Below are 14,856 nucleotides of genomic sequence, written 5' to 3' on the forward strand. Positions count from 1 at the left end.
GATCCGAACCAGTCATCAAGCTTGGCTCGGTCCCTGCCGTTGGAACGGAACTTGCCCATTCTAAGGCCTCTGGTTGGGCCAGGGTGACTGCCAAGGATCTTGGAGAACGCATCCAAGCTTTTGCGATAGCCATGGCAGAGCTCGTGGGTGTCAATGAGGTTGAGAGGGGCGAAGTTCCATAGGGGGCGCCATCGCCGGGAAAGGATGGTTTTCTGTGCCCCTCATTTGATTGGGAGGAGGGAGATGATGACTGTCAACATATCATCGGGGAGGCTGCTGATGAAGTCTATGCCTGCTGGAGTCGCTTGCAGTTCTAGCTTGCCCCACCTCCGCTTGTTGGCAGGCCTGTTCTGCACCTCCGGAGTCTCCTTGTCAGCGGCGCTTTCTGATAGAAATGAAAGTACAGGGAATATTTAGTTAAAACCACGCAATAGAAAAGTGTATTGGTAACTAGAAGTTATTAGGTAGGAATATAGTAAGAAAAGAGAATAACAATTGGTTGCTTAAATACTACACAATTCATTTAACATTGCTGGGTAAGTCAACATGCAGATAGTTGAAAAGAAAACTTACTTCGAACAAACTCGGGACAGATGATTTTGTCGGGGAAGTTATCATATATCTCATGACCAGGTCCTTTTATGTGCAGTCCAATTTTAGTGCCATCTTTCAGTACATATAACTTAGAAATTTCTTTCCAAAAGCCAATGCCAAAATAGGAGTCACCACATTCATCAAGTAATACAGTAGCAACGATTGTAAATCCATGGTTTGTGTGCAGTATGACATCCGTGCAGCCTTGATCTATGTAAAGGGAAAAATTGTGCACTACATAATCTGTTGCATAGCAAGGGATGCGCTGTAGAAAATGGTAGGATTGTTAAAGAAAACATGGTAACATGCAAATATGGGCCCAAATTGGAAGAACTGTACAGCAGTTGAAATCGAAGGACAAAAATCTATAATTAAGCAGATAGGGTAAACATGATGTCATGGAAATATGATAGTAATTGAAAGAACAATACATCATTAGTTTGCCTAATATAGAAAGAAGAGGGGGAAATCCCCTTTGACGTATATGGTGCATGTGGCATCTTTTATCCAAATGTAGCAATATTTAGAATATCTTCGGGAAAATAGGCCATGCCAATCGATTTAGGGTGAGATTGAACATACCGCGCACATGCTCAAGTCATCTGGTACGGTGACATGGAATCTCTGGCGGAGGTCGCAAGGTCATGATGTGTCGGCGCACTATACACTCTATGAATGAAAGAATACCCTCAAGTCAGCACGAATAAAAATGAATTCACGGTGATTTCCGCCAGGTGATTAAAGGAGGCAGATGAACTGGGATGAGAGATGAGAAAATATCTCATTAAATTAGTTACCTTGTCGTCCATGAGAAAAAACCCTCAGTACGGCAGATTCCCCAACCGAGCAGAGCTAGGTCGACCGTGAGCAGTGTTGAGAAAGTTGATGGCGATAGGCGGCGGCAAGCAGAAGTGGCGAAACGCGGTGAGGTTTGCCGGCAGCCTGGTGGTGGCGGCAGGCGTCGAGCTAAGTGGTTACCGTCACGGTAGGAGGTGCCATGCATAGACTGTAGGAGATATGCCCTAGAGGCAATAATAAATGCTATTATTTATCTCCATGTTCATAATTATGTTTATGTTCCATGCTATAACTGTTGTGGTTCCCGAGCCCGTATATCCATAAAGGCTCTGGGAAAACCCATGTGCACGTGTGGAATAATAAATGGTAAAATGTATTCCTAGTCATGCCTCTAAGACTAGCTCAAGTGTTGCATGATGATTATGTTTTCCCAATCATGGGCATGTCCATGCCAACAACTTTCAGGGCACAATGTTAAGAGAACATTTGTGTTGAATTGACCCGGTTTGATGTTATGTTATGAGATTCATTCGTCACAAGTTAATGGTAAATAACACAGAGATGGTTAATGTTTGCATGATTCCTTAGACCATGAGATTATTTAGTTTCTTCATGCTTGCTTCATGAACTTTGGGGTTTGTTAAACATCATCCGTAAATGGGTGTCTATTACGGCAGCTTATGGGTTCATGGAAAAGTATGTCAAGTAACTTGATAGCTCAAGATTGGGATTTGCTCCTGCGACGATGGTGAGATATCTCTGGGCCCTCTCGGTGTTGCGGTATCCATCATCTTCTAGCCAGACACTTTGTGATTTGATCACGGGATGCTAGAGCACAGTAACAAGAAAAGAGAACAATACTGGTAACGAGGTAACTGGCATAGTGGACAAGTTTTGATCCACGGGAATGCCAACATGTCTCACCTTGGGTATTTGTAACATATTGCGAAGCAACAGGAATAGCACACGACAACTAGAGGTTCACTCGAATATCCATTCGTGTGGGTATAGGGGTCAATATGGGTGCCCACGGCTCTGATGTTGATCATTGATTGGAAAGGGTTTCAGTTTGAACGGACGCTGAAAATGTTCTAAGCCCACATAAATATTTTTAGTTTGACCGGACACTGAAAAATGTCGTCCTGAATAGTGAAAGTGCTTTTTGGGATATTTATGGAAAGCGACCTTTTGGGGTTGTTCCCAAAAGGCTTCTAGAAGGACTTGGGGATCAAGGAACCCCCTTTGCGGGGGCCCCATGAAGGTGGGATGTTGGAGGGTGCAGCTCCTACATGGGGCTCCACTTGACATCCCTTTATGCCCTTTATGCCCTTTATGTGTGACATAAAGTGTGGGCATTTTGGGGTTTTTCATGTGCCCGTACCCCTTGGGTTTTCCTATAAATAGAGGTGGAGAGGCACTCTCCACACTCATCCCTTGCTCTCATACAAGTGCCATGCAATGATCTGGCTTCTCTCTCCCTCCCCGCAAAATAGTTTCGTAGAGCCGAAAGGTTTTCTGGGTTCCAGTGGGAACTAGTTCTAGATGGTGAAGCCCTGCTGGATAGATGACACCACATGTGTGCTACTCTGTAGAGAGATCATAGTTTCGGTCTTAGTTCGAGAATGCCTCCCGAAGGGCTGTCCAAGTGGTCGTCCGAGTTTTGAGGGTCCTCCCGAAGGGCTGTCCGCGACACCTTTCGAGGGACTGTTCAACCGCCTCCCGGAGGGCTGTCCGTGGGGCGGATGAGGGTATACATCCTCGCGGTTGGGAGGTTGTAAATCCTAGCTGCGGGGATCTGCACCGTCGATCGTCATCGACTCTAATTCCCGCTGCGCTACGAGTCGGTAACGAAAAAGATCAAACCATGTTTGCAGTCTCCATAGTGGTCCTGGGCTGGTGCGTAGGTCGGAAATTTTTTGTTTTCTGCTGCGTTACCCTACACAGACGCGGAGGAGCTTGTGCAGGTGTGAATTGGGACCGGAGGCATGGTGGGCGGGGGTGAGGGTTATTGCAACGTGGGGATGGCAGGGGTTTTCTTTTTTCTTTTTTGAATTGGGTGGTGAGGGTTTTCTCTCCCACAAAGAATTTCGGAGGCAACGATTTTCTAGAGCCAAACCTTGTGTGATTGACGCAAGAAGCAAAAAGAAAGCCATTGCACACGGTTCCAATTTTGAGAACCGTGTGTGATTGAAGCAATAGGCAATATGAAAGTCATTGCACATGGTTCCAATATTGGGAACCATGTGTGATTGACGTACTACCTCTGTCCTGGTTTATTGGTCCCCTCTGTAATTTATACCAAATTTCGACCAAATATTTGACTAAGAAATGTTTATGCGTGTCACCAAAAATTATATCATTGAACACTATGTTCAAATACGCATCCAACGATATAATTTTTGCTGACTTGCACTAACATTTTGTCAGTTAAATCTTTGGTCAACATTTAACACAAATTAAAAAGGGGACCAATAAACGAGAACGGAGGTAGACTCTATCAACCAAACTGATTGCATCCATATCCCTGCTACGTCTTGAGCTTGCGTTGGTTTTCCTTGAAGAGGAAAGGGTGATGCAGCAATAGTAGCATAAGTATTTCCCTCAGGTTTTGTGAACCAAGGTATCAATCGAGTAGGAGGCTCCTCAAAAGTCCCACGCACCTACATAAACAAACAAAGAACTGGCAACCAACGCAATAAAGGGGTTGTCAATCCCTTCACGGCCACTTTCAAAAGAGAGATCTGATAGAGATAGTATGATAAGATAAATATATTTTTGGTATTTTATAATATAGATAGGAAAAGTAAAGATGCAAATAAAAGTAGATTGAAAGCTTATATGATAAAATATAGACCCGGGGGCCATAGGTTTCACTAGTGGCTTCTCTCAAGATAGCATAAGTATTACGGTGGGTGAACAAATTACTGTTGAGCAATTGATAGAAAAGTGAATAATTATGAGATTATCTAGGCATGATCATGTATATAGGCATCACGTCCGTGACAAGTAGACCGACTCCTGCCTGCATCTACTACTATTACTCCACACATCGACCGCTATCCAGCATGCATCGAGAGTATTAAGTTCATAAGAACAGAGTAACGCATTAAGAAAGATGACATGATGTAGAGGGATAAACTCATGCAATATGACATAAACCCCATCTTTTTATCCTCGATGGCAACAACACAATACGTGCCTTGCAACCCCTATTGTCACTGGGTAAGGACACCGCAAGATTGAACCCAAAGCTAAGCACTTCTCCCATTGCAAGAAAGATCAATCTAGTAGGCCAAACCAAACTGATAATTCGAAGAGACTTGCAAAGATAAATCAATCATACATAAAAGAATTCATAGGAGATTCAAATATTTCTCATAGATAAACTTGATCATAAACCCACAATTCATTGGATCTCGACAAACACACCTCAAAAAGAGTTACATCGAATAGATCTCCACAAGAGAGGGGGAGAACATGGTACTGAGATCCAAAGAGAGAGAAGAAGCCATCTAGCTAATAACTATGGACCCGAAGGTCTGTGGTAAACTACTCACAACTCATAGGAGGGGCTATGGTGTTGATGTAGAAGCCCTCCATGGTCGACTCCCCCTCCGGCGGAGCGCCGGTTAAGGCTCTAAGATGGGATCTCGCGGATACAGAAGGTTACGATGGTGGAAATTGTTTTTTGTTGGCTCCCTGGATGTTTTCGGGGTACGTGGGTATATATAGGAGGAAGAAGAAGGTCGGTGGCCGCCCGATGGGCCCACGAGATAGGGGCGCGCCCTCTAGGGGTGAGCGTGCCCTCCACCCTCGTGGCCGCCTCGGATGCTTCTTGGCTTCCACTCTAAGTCCTCTGGATCACGTTCGTTCCAAAAAGCACGCTCCCGAAGGTTTCATTCCATTTGGACTCCATTTGATATTCCTTTTCTTTGAAATACTGAAATAGGCAAAAAACAGCAATACGGGCTGGGCCTCCGGTTGGTAGGTTAGTACCAAAAATGATATAAATGTGTAAAGTAAAGCCCATAAACATCCAAAACGGGTAACATAATAGCATGGAACAATCAAAAATTATAGATACATTGGAGACATATCAAGCATCCCAAAGCTTAATTCCTGCTCGTCCTCGAGTAGGTAAATGATAAAAACAGAATTTTTGATGTGGAATGCTACCTAGCATATTCTCAATGTAATTTTCTTTATTGTGGCATGAATGTTCAGATCCAAATGATTCAAAATAAAAGTTCATATTGACATAAGAAATAGTAATACTTCAAGCATACTAATCAAAGTAATCATGTCTTTTCAAAATAACATGGCTAAAGAAAGTTCATCCCTACAAAATCATATAGCTAGGCTATGCTTCATTTTCGTCACACAAAAATGCTCCCAAATTCTACACCCCCGATGACAAGCCAAGCAATTGTTTCGTACTTAAATAATCTCAAACTTTTTCAACTTTCATACAATACATGAGCGTGAGCCATGGATATAGCACTGTGGGTGGAATAGAATGTGATGATGGGGATTGTGTGGAGAAGACAAAAAATGAGAAAGTCTCACATTCACGATGATAATCAACGGGCTATGGAGATGCCCATCAATTGATGTCAACATGAGGAGTAGGGATTGCCATGCAACGGATGCACTAGAGCTATAAATGAATGAAAGCTCAACAAAAGAAACTAAGTGGGTGTGCATCCAACTTGCTTGCTCACGAAGACCTAGGGCATTTTGAGGAAGCCCATCGTAGGAATATACAAGCCAACTTCTATAATGAAAAACTCCCACTAGTATATGAAAGTGACAACATATGAGACTCTCTATATGAAGAACATGGTGCTCCTTTGAAGCACAAGTGTGGAAAAGAAATAGTAACATTGCCCCCTTTTTATTTATTTTCTTTTTTTCTTTTTATTTTTTTGGGCCTTTCTTTTTTTTGGCCTTTCTTTTTTTCTTTTTTCTTTGGCCTTTCTTTTTTTCTTTTTGGCCTTTCTTTTTGGGGGGCGGGTGGGGGGGATGCTCTAATAATGATGATCATCACACTTTTATTGATTTACAACATATGAATTACAACTCGAAACTAGAACAAGATATGACTCTATATGAATGCCTCCGATGGTGTACCGGGATGGTGCAATGAATCAAGAGTGACATGTATGAAAAATTATGCATGGTGGCTTTGCCACAAATACGATGTCAACTACATGATCATGCAATGGCAATATGACAAAAGTAATGCTTGTCATGATGATAAACGGAACGGTGGAAAGTTGCATGACAATATATCTCGGAATGGCTATGGAAATGGCATAATAGGTAGGTATGGTGGCAGTTTTGAGGAAGATATAAGGATGTTTATATGTGATAGAGCGTATCATATCACGGGGTTTGGATGCACCGGCGAAGTTTGCACCAACTCTCAAGATGAGAAAGGGCAATGCACGGTACCGAAGAGGCTAGCAATGATGGAAAGGTAAAGGTGTGTATAATCCATGGACTTAACATTAGTCAAAAGAACTCATATACTTATTGCAAAAATTTAGAAGTCATCAAAAACCAAGCACTACGCGTGTGCTCCTAGGGGGATAGATTGGTAGGAAAAGACCATCGCTTGTCCCCGACCGCCACTCATAAGGATGCACAATCCAAGGACACTTCATGTTTCAAATTTGTTACACAACTTTAACCATACGTGCATGCTACGGGACTTGCTAACTTCAACACAAGCATTCTTTAAATTCATAATCACCCAACTAGCATGACTTTAATATCACTACCTCCATATCTCAAAACAATTATCAAGTATCGAATTGATCATAGCATCCAATTCACTTCCTATGATAGTTTTTATTATACCCAACTTGGATGCCTACCATTCTAGGACCAATTTTATAACCATAGCAAATACCATGCTGTTCTAAGAGACTCTCAAAATAATATAAGTGAAGCATGAGAGACTAGCAATTTCTACAAAATTAAGCCACTGCCATACTCTAAAAGATATAAGTGAAGCATTAGAGCAAAAACTATCTAGCTCAAAAGATATAAGTGAAGCACATAGAGTATTCTAATAAATTCTAATCAAGTGGGCTTCTCCCAAAAGGTGTGTACAGCAAAGATGATTGTGGAAAACTAAAAGTCAAATACTAATATCATACAAGACGCTCCAAGCAACACACATATCATGTGGCGATAAAAATATAGCTCCAAGTAAAGTTACCAATGAACGAAGATGAAAGAGGGGATGCCTTCCGGGGGCATCCCCAAGCTTAGGCTTTTGGCTACTCTTGAATATCTTGGGGTGCCATGGGCATCCCCAAGCTTAGGCTTTTGCCACTCCTTATTCCATACTCCATCAAATCTTTACCCAAAACTTGAGAACTTCACAACACAAAACTCAACAGGAAATCTCATAAGCTCCGTTAGTGAAAGAAAACAAAACCACCACATAAGTTACTGTAATGAACTCATTATTTATTTATATTGGTGTTAAACCTAATGTATTTCAAGTTCTCTATGGTTCATACCACTTAATACTAGCCATAGATGCATCAAAATAAGCAAACAACACATGAAAAACAGAATCTGTCAAAAACAGAACAGTCTGTAGCAATCTGTAACTAACGCAAACTTCTGGAACTCTAAAAACCCTACCAAAATAGGAAGTCTTGGACAATTTGTCTATTAATCTGTAGAAAAAATAATCAACGCTAAATCATGTTTCTGTGATTTTACAAAACTAATTTCGTGCGTGCAAAGTTTCTGTTTTTCAGTAGAATCAAATTAACTATCACCATAGGTTATCCTATAGGTTCTATTTGGCACAAACACTAATTAAAACATAAAAACAGATCTAAACTGAAGGTAGATGCAAAATTTATTACTAAACAGAAACAAAAACAAAAAAACAAAAATAAAATTCGGTTGCCTCCCAACAAGCGCTATCGTTTAACGCCCCTAGCTAGGCATTGAGATTCCAATGATGCTCACATGAAAGACAAGAATTGAAGCACAAAGAGAGCATCATAAAACATGTGACAAACAAACTTAAGTCTAACGTACTTCCTATGCATAGGCATTTTATAAGCAAACAAATTATCAAGGCAAGCAAAAACTACCATATGCAAGGAAGCGGAAAGAAACAATAGCAATCTCAACACAACGAGAGGTAATTTAGTAACATGAAAATTTCTATAATCACATTTTCCTCTCTCATATAATTACATGTGGGATCATAAGAAAATTAAACAAAATAGCTATCACATAAAATATTTTCAACACGATCCACACGCATGCAAAGTTGACACTCTTCCAAAATAGTGGGATTAACATTAACTAAAGTCATGACCTCTCCAAACCCACTTTTATCAAAAATTTCATAAGATTGAACATTCTCCAAATATGTGGGATCTAAAGTTGACACTCTTCCAAACCCACTTTCAATATTATTGCAAACATTGTTATCAATCTCATATTCATCATGGGGCTTAAATAAATTTTCAAGATCATAAGAAGAATCACCCCCAATAATGATAATTGCAACAAGTAGTAGACTTAGCAAAACTAGCATCCCCAAGCTTAGGGTTTTGCATATTATTAGCACAATTGACATCAACAGAATTTATAATAACATCATTGCAAGCATGCTTTTTATTCAAGAAGCTATCGTGAATCTCTTCATAAATTTCTTCATCACAATTTTCAGATTCATGAATTTCAAGCAAAACCTCATAAAGATAATCTAGTGCACTCAACTCACTAGCAATTTGTTCATCATAATTGGATCTCTTAAAGAGATTATCAAGTGGATGAGGATCCATAAACTTTTAGCAAGCGAAGATGCAAGACAAAAGAAGGTACAATGTAACACAAGATCGAACGGAAGGAGGCCGAATAAAACGGCGAAGGTGAAGTGGAGGAGAGGAAAACGAGAGGCAAATGGCAAATAATGTAATGCGAGGGAGATGAGTTTGTGATGGGTACTTGGTATGTCTTGACTTGAGAGAAGAACTCCCCGACAACAGCGCCAGAAATCCTTCTTGCTACGTCTTGAGCTTGCGTTGGTTTTCTTGAAGAGGAAAGGGTCATGCAGCAATAGTAGCGTAAGTATTTCCCTCAGTTTTCAAGAACCAAGGTATCAATCCAGTAGGAGGCTCCTCAAAAGTCCCATGCACCTACACAAACAAACAAAGAACTCGCAACCAACGCAATAAAGGGGTTGTCAAACCCTTCACGGCCACTTGCAAAAGTGAGATCTGATAGAGATAGTATGATAAGATAAATATATTTTTGGTATTTTATAATATAGATAGGAAAAGTAAATATGCAAATAAAAGTAGATTGAAAGCTTCTATGATAAAAGATAGACCCAGGGGCCATATGTTTCACTAGTGGCTTCTCTCAAGATAGCATAAGTATTACGGTGGGTGAAAAAATTACTGTCGAGCAATTGATAGAAAAGCGAATAATTATGAGATTGTCTAGGCATGATCATGTATATAGGCATCACGTCCGTGATAAGCAGACCGACTCCTGCCTGCATCTACTACTATTACTCCACACATCGACCGCTATCCAGCATGCATGTAGAGTATTAAGTTCATAAGAATAGAGTAACACATTAAGAAAGATGACATGATGTAGAGGGATAAACTCATGCAATATGACATAAACCCCATCTTTTTATCCTCGATGGCAACAATACAATACGTGCCTTGCAACCCCTATTGTCACTGGGTAAGGACACCACAAGATTGAACCCAAAGCTAAGCACTTCTCCCATTGCAAGAAAGAACAATCTAGTAGGCCAAACCAAACTGATAATTCGAAGAGACTTGCAAAGATAACTCAATCATACATAAAATAATTCAAAGGAGATTCAAATATTTCTCATAGATAAACTTGATCATAAACCCACAATTCATCGGATCTCGACAAACACACCACAAAAAGAGTTACATCAAATAGATCTCCACAAGAGAGGGGGAGAACATGGTATTGAGATCCAAAAAGAGAGAAGAAGCCATCTAGCTAATAACTATGGACCTGAAGGTCTGTGGTAAACTACTCACAACACATCGGAGGGGCTATAGTGTTGATGGAGAAGCCCTCCATGGACGATTCCCCCTCCGGCGGAGTGCCGACGAAGGCTCCAAGATGGGATCTCACGGATACAGAAGGTTACGGCGGTGAAAATTGTTTTTCGTTGGCTCCCTGGATGTTTTCGGGGTATGTGGGTATATATAGGAGGAAGAAGTAGGTCGGTGGCCGCCCGGGAGGCCCACGAGATAGGGGGAGCCTTGTAGGGCTGGGCACGCCCTCCACCCTCGTGGCCGCCTCGGCTGCCTCTTGGCTTGCACTCCAAGTCCTCTGGATCACGTTCGTTCCAAAAATCACGCTCCCAAAGGTTTCATTCCGTTTGGACTCCGTTTGATATTCTTTTTCTTCGAAATACTGAAATAGGCAAAAAAAACAGCAATACGGGCTGGGCCTCTGGTTAGTAGGTTAGTCCCAAAAATGATATAAATGTGTAAAGTAAAGCCCATAAACATCCAAAACGGGTAATATAATAGCATGGAACAATCAAAAATTATAGATATGTTGGAGACGTATCAATCCCACAGTTAGACATAAGTAAACATAGATTAAACATATTCAGACATAGATAATAAGCATACACGTACACAAGCATAGTTCAACTGTCATTAAGCATGCTCAAGCGTACATATATAGTTTGATCCCACATCTCATCTCACAAGCCGGCACGATCCCGAAGCTTCTCCAGGTACTCGGCGTACACGCCGTGCTCCACCCTGCGAGCATACTTCTTCTTGAAGGAGCCAACGGCCCGTCCTCTTGCATGCGCCAGAACACTTCGATACGCGTCATCAAGCTTGTGGTTGCAGAATGGGCATCGATAGTTGCCGTTCCAGGTCCTAATACGTATATTATGCATTCCCGCATAAAGCTCCCTCAGGATTTGCCTCTTGTACCTCCTCTGGACATCTTCATCGTTGTTGTCCACATCGACAGACAGCACCTATACAAATAGTAAGAAATGTGGCGTCAAATTAATGGTTACAAACTAATCTGTAGCGAAGATTTGGCAGTTGCAAAAATTGGCATCAAATCAATGATTATATGTCGTGAAGTAGGATTAGGAATTTATGGCTATTTATTTATACATATCCAGAGATTATGGTTTGATTTTTAAGCATATTCGCCTATGTACAAACGAATCTTGAAAAAAATAATGGCACAAACATATGTAGGTCATTCAAAATCAATTGTCAAGTCCTGGCTAGGAACTATTAGCACGAACACTAACCTAGTCAGATTACTAGCAGAAATCATTTCCACAAATGAAACAACTAATCACTTATCACTTGTACCATTCAAACAATCAATACACTACTGGATCTAATGAAACTTACTCAGATTTCATGGATTGGGAGAACATAACCATATGATTTATATTCCAAAAATGGGGGAGGCAGGAGTAATCAAAGAAACCCTGGGATCTATTTGACGCATAAATGGGTATAGATGACTAACCAGTTGGCTATCGTCGTCAAAGTCGTCGCCCTAGTCGTCACCAGAGTTGGTGTAGAACTCCGCCTGGCTGTGGAAGCTCGACGCCGTCGATGACGGCAACCTCTGTCTCCATCTCCATGCCGTGCTCCGGTGCTTTAGTAGCCCTGGCATCGCCACTCCCTCCGATGGGGCGCTTCGGCGGCATCCTCATACACTAATGGTTTTGATGACTGAGAGTGGCATCAAGGATGCAAGTGGAGAGAGGGGATTGTGTGTGTGTGGTGAGAATTGGGGGTGCGGCCGCTCAGGCGCACCATTAATATGGAGTAGTGGGAGAGAGGCGGGCGGCGGTCAAACCGATGGGTCGCCTCCCGGTGAGTCTATGCACCGGACTGCTGGCATGCCTACCGTCGTTTCACACAGCTACTCGCACGCCTCCCGATGACACTACGCAGCGAGCACGCCTCCATCAATTCACACACCTGCACGCACGCCTCTCGGTCTGCCTGCGCGGCGGACTGCTCGCATGCGTCCCGTCAACTCACGCCTGCTTGCACGGTACACGGGTCACGTGGCAGCACGTATATTGTTTTTCTATTTGGATGATTAATGATGCCGCTTTATGTTTTGCTTAATCGAAGCATGGCACGTATCCGTTGTTGGTCTAACGCTCACAGTTCGAATAAATAGTCTATTTGGGATATTGGTTCCCAATTATTAATAATCTCCTGTTTGTAACTAGACAAATATTACATAAAAACTGGTCTCAAATTTAACCAAAAAAAGTACAATGCAACTTTGTATTGGTGTCCATATGACAACATGATAAGTTTCAGGAAGTTCAAATAAGTTTTGGATGTACTAGAATTTAAAAATCAAGATTCTCATTATTTGAAATTTGTTGGAAGGGGAGTAAACATGCACCCAGTGAAACACATGTGTTTTTGCAATCCATTTAGGTGCACTGTCACGTGTGCATGTAGCTCGAATTTGATTTTTGCACATTATACCCATAGAAAATCAATCAATTAATGTACTAAAATGTCTTAATAATCTCTGATTTTTTTCAAAATAAAAACGTCCCTCCTTTGGTAACATATATATGTCCACCGTGGGATAATTAATTTAACATGCATCATAGTTGCGGTGGATTCGTGGTGTGTGTGCGGGTGTGTGCATCTGGGGGTGGCGAGTGGCTCGCAGTACACTACAAGTTGTGAGCCACCGTGTAGGTTGGCCGTTTTGTTAGGCAAGTCGGTGCCAATCAGAGTCATGAATTCGTAATTTAAAACATTACACAACCCTTTCATACATACATGTTTTGGCCACATGCAATCGATGGTTGTCCTACACGACACTCGATACTCGCGTATGACGCTTTCTGTGGGCCCACGAGGTGGTCGTCCATCACTTTGACGAACAGCCAGTAGTGAGGTTAATTTGACCAGCAAGGTAGAATCTTTTTTGTTTGTGTTATATTGGTATATAGATGCATCGAAGAGGTGGGAGGGGACTAGCATATATATACACAATACGTGTGCGTCCGTGAACAAGTACACCTCACTCAGTGTCGGGACTTTTCGGTTTCCGAGGCACGTGACACATCAAAATTGTGAAAATGGCTATTCAAACATCACACATCACCTCTTTGCGCCACATGCATGCAGGCGGTGGTTATCCTAGCTAGGACACTCACTTGTGATGCTTCCATGAGGCCATCGTCAATGCATGTGCATCACTTTGACCTACATCGAGAGAGGTTAATTAATTTCACCATCGATGAGGATTCTTTTTGGGTTGTATTACGATAGGAGCATATAGTATGCGTCGAAGAGGGGAAGGGGACCATCATATGTAGTACGCTTCATGAACCTCACTCTATGTGTGGGTGCATGGTTTACGATTTTTGAGGCATGTGTGGAACATCAAAGTTGTGCATTTTATGCATTATATTCAACATATGTTTGGCCCTCTCACACCCACTTAAGCGGTTATCAACAATATCGATGCTTTCCATTTGTGGGCCCACTTGGTCCATCACTACTTTTGCCAGATAATGAGAGTGGTTAATTTGACTTAGGAGGGGGCTATTGTTTTGCTTGTAAATACGGTATATATATATGAGCACACACGCATGCATGTGTATGCATGAATCCCTCCCATCGAGTCGAAGTGGCTAGTACAACGACACATCATGAACCGATCTCACTCTATGTAGGGAGAGTGTATGATTTTCGACGCACGCACCACATTAATGTTGTGAAATGGTATTCAAACATGCATGCACGCATCACCTCCATACATATGCATGTAGTGGTTGTCTTCGAACAGTACACTCCCTCGCGTGGTTATCGGCGACAAGCCTATATATTCGTGCGCCCGCGTGGACATCCATGATCACCTTGACCGACAACAAGATAGGTTACCATGGCGGATTCTTCATTTGGTTCGTGTTATCGTAGTATATGTCATGGCGAGATTCAGACCTAATTAAAGTTTGAGCGCATATACTATGCACTCATGCATGCATGAATCCCCGTCATCGTCTTGAAGTGTGGTGTAACATACATATGCATCATCAACCTAACCCTCACTCGGTGTGGGGATTTCTAGTTCGAAATCACGGTGCCAAATCAAAGTTGTTCCATTATGTACTAAAAAACACACTTTATCCATACATATGTTTTGGCCACACGCATACAGTGGTTGTCTTTGGGGACTAGCTAGCTACTTCCATGATTATTGGTGAGCTATCCTATCTGGGGTGGCATGGACGACCATCACTTTGACTAGCAATAAGAGAGAGGTTGTACGACCAACGTGGATTATTCTTGGTCCGTTCTATGATCAATCTTGGTGAGATGCCTCTCTGGCCCGCTGACTTAAAAGTGTGGGGGGGGGGCTGCTACTTTGCACTTTGCTAGC

Source organism: Triticum aestivum, chromosome 2B (genome assembly GCF_018294505.1).
Source record: "Triticum aestivum cultivar Chinese Spring chromosome 2B, IWGSC CS RefSeq v2.1, whole genome shotgun sequence".
Classification (NCBI taxonomy): domain Eukaryota; kingdom Viridiplantae; phylum Streptophyta; class Magnoliopsida; order Poales; family Poaceae; genus Triticum; species Triticum aestivum.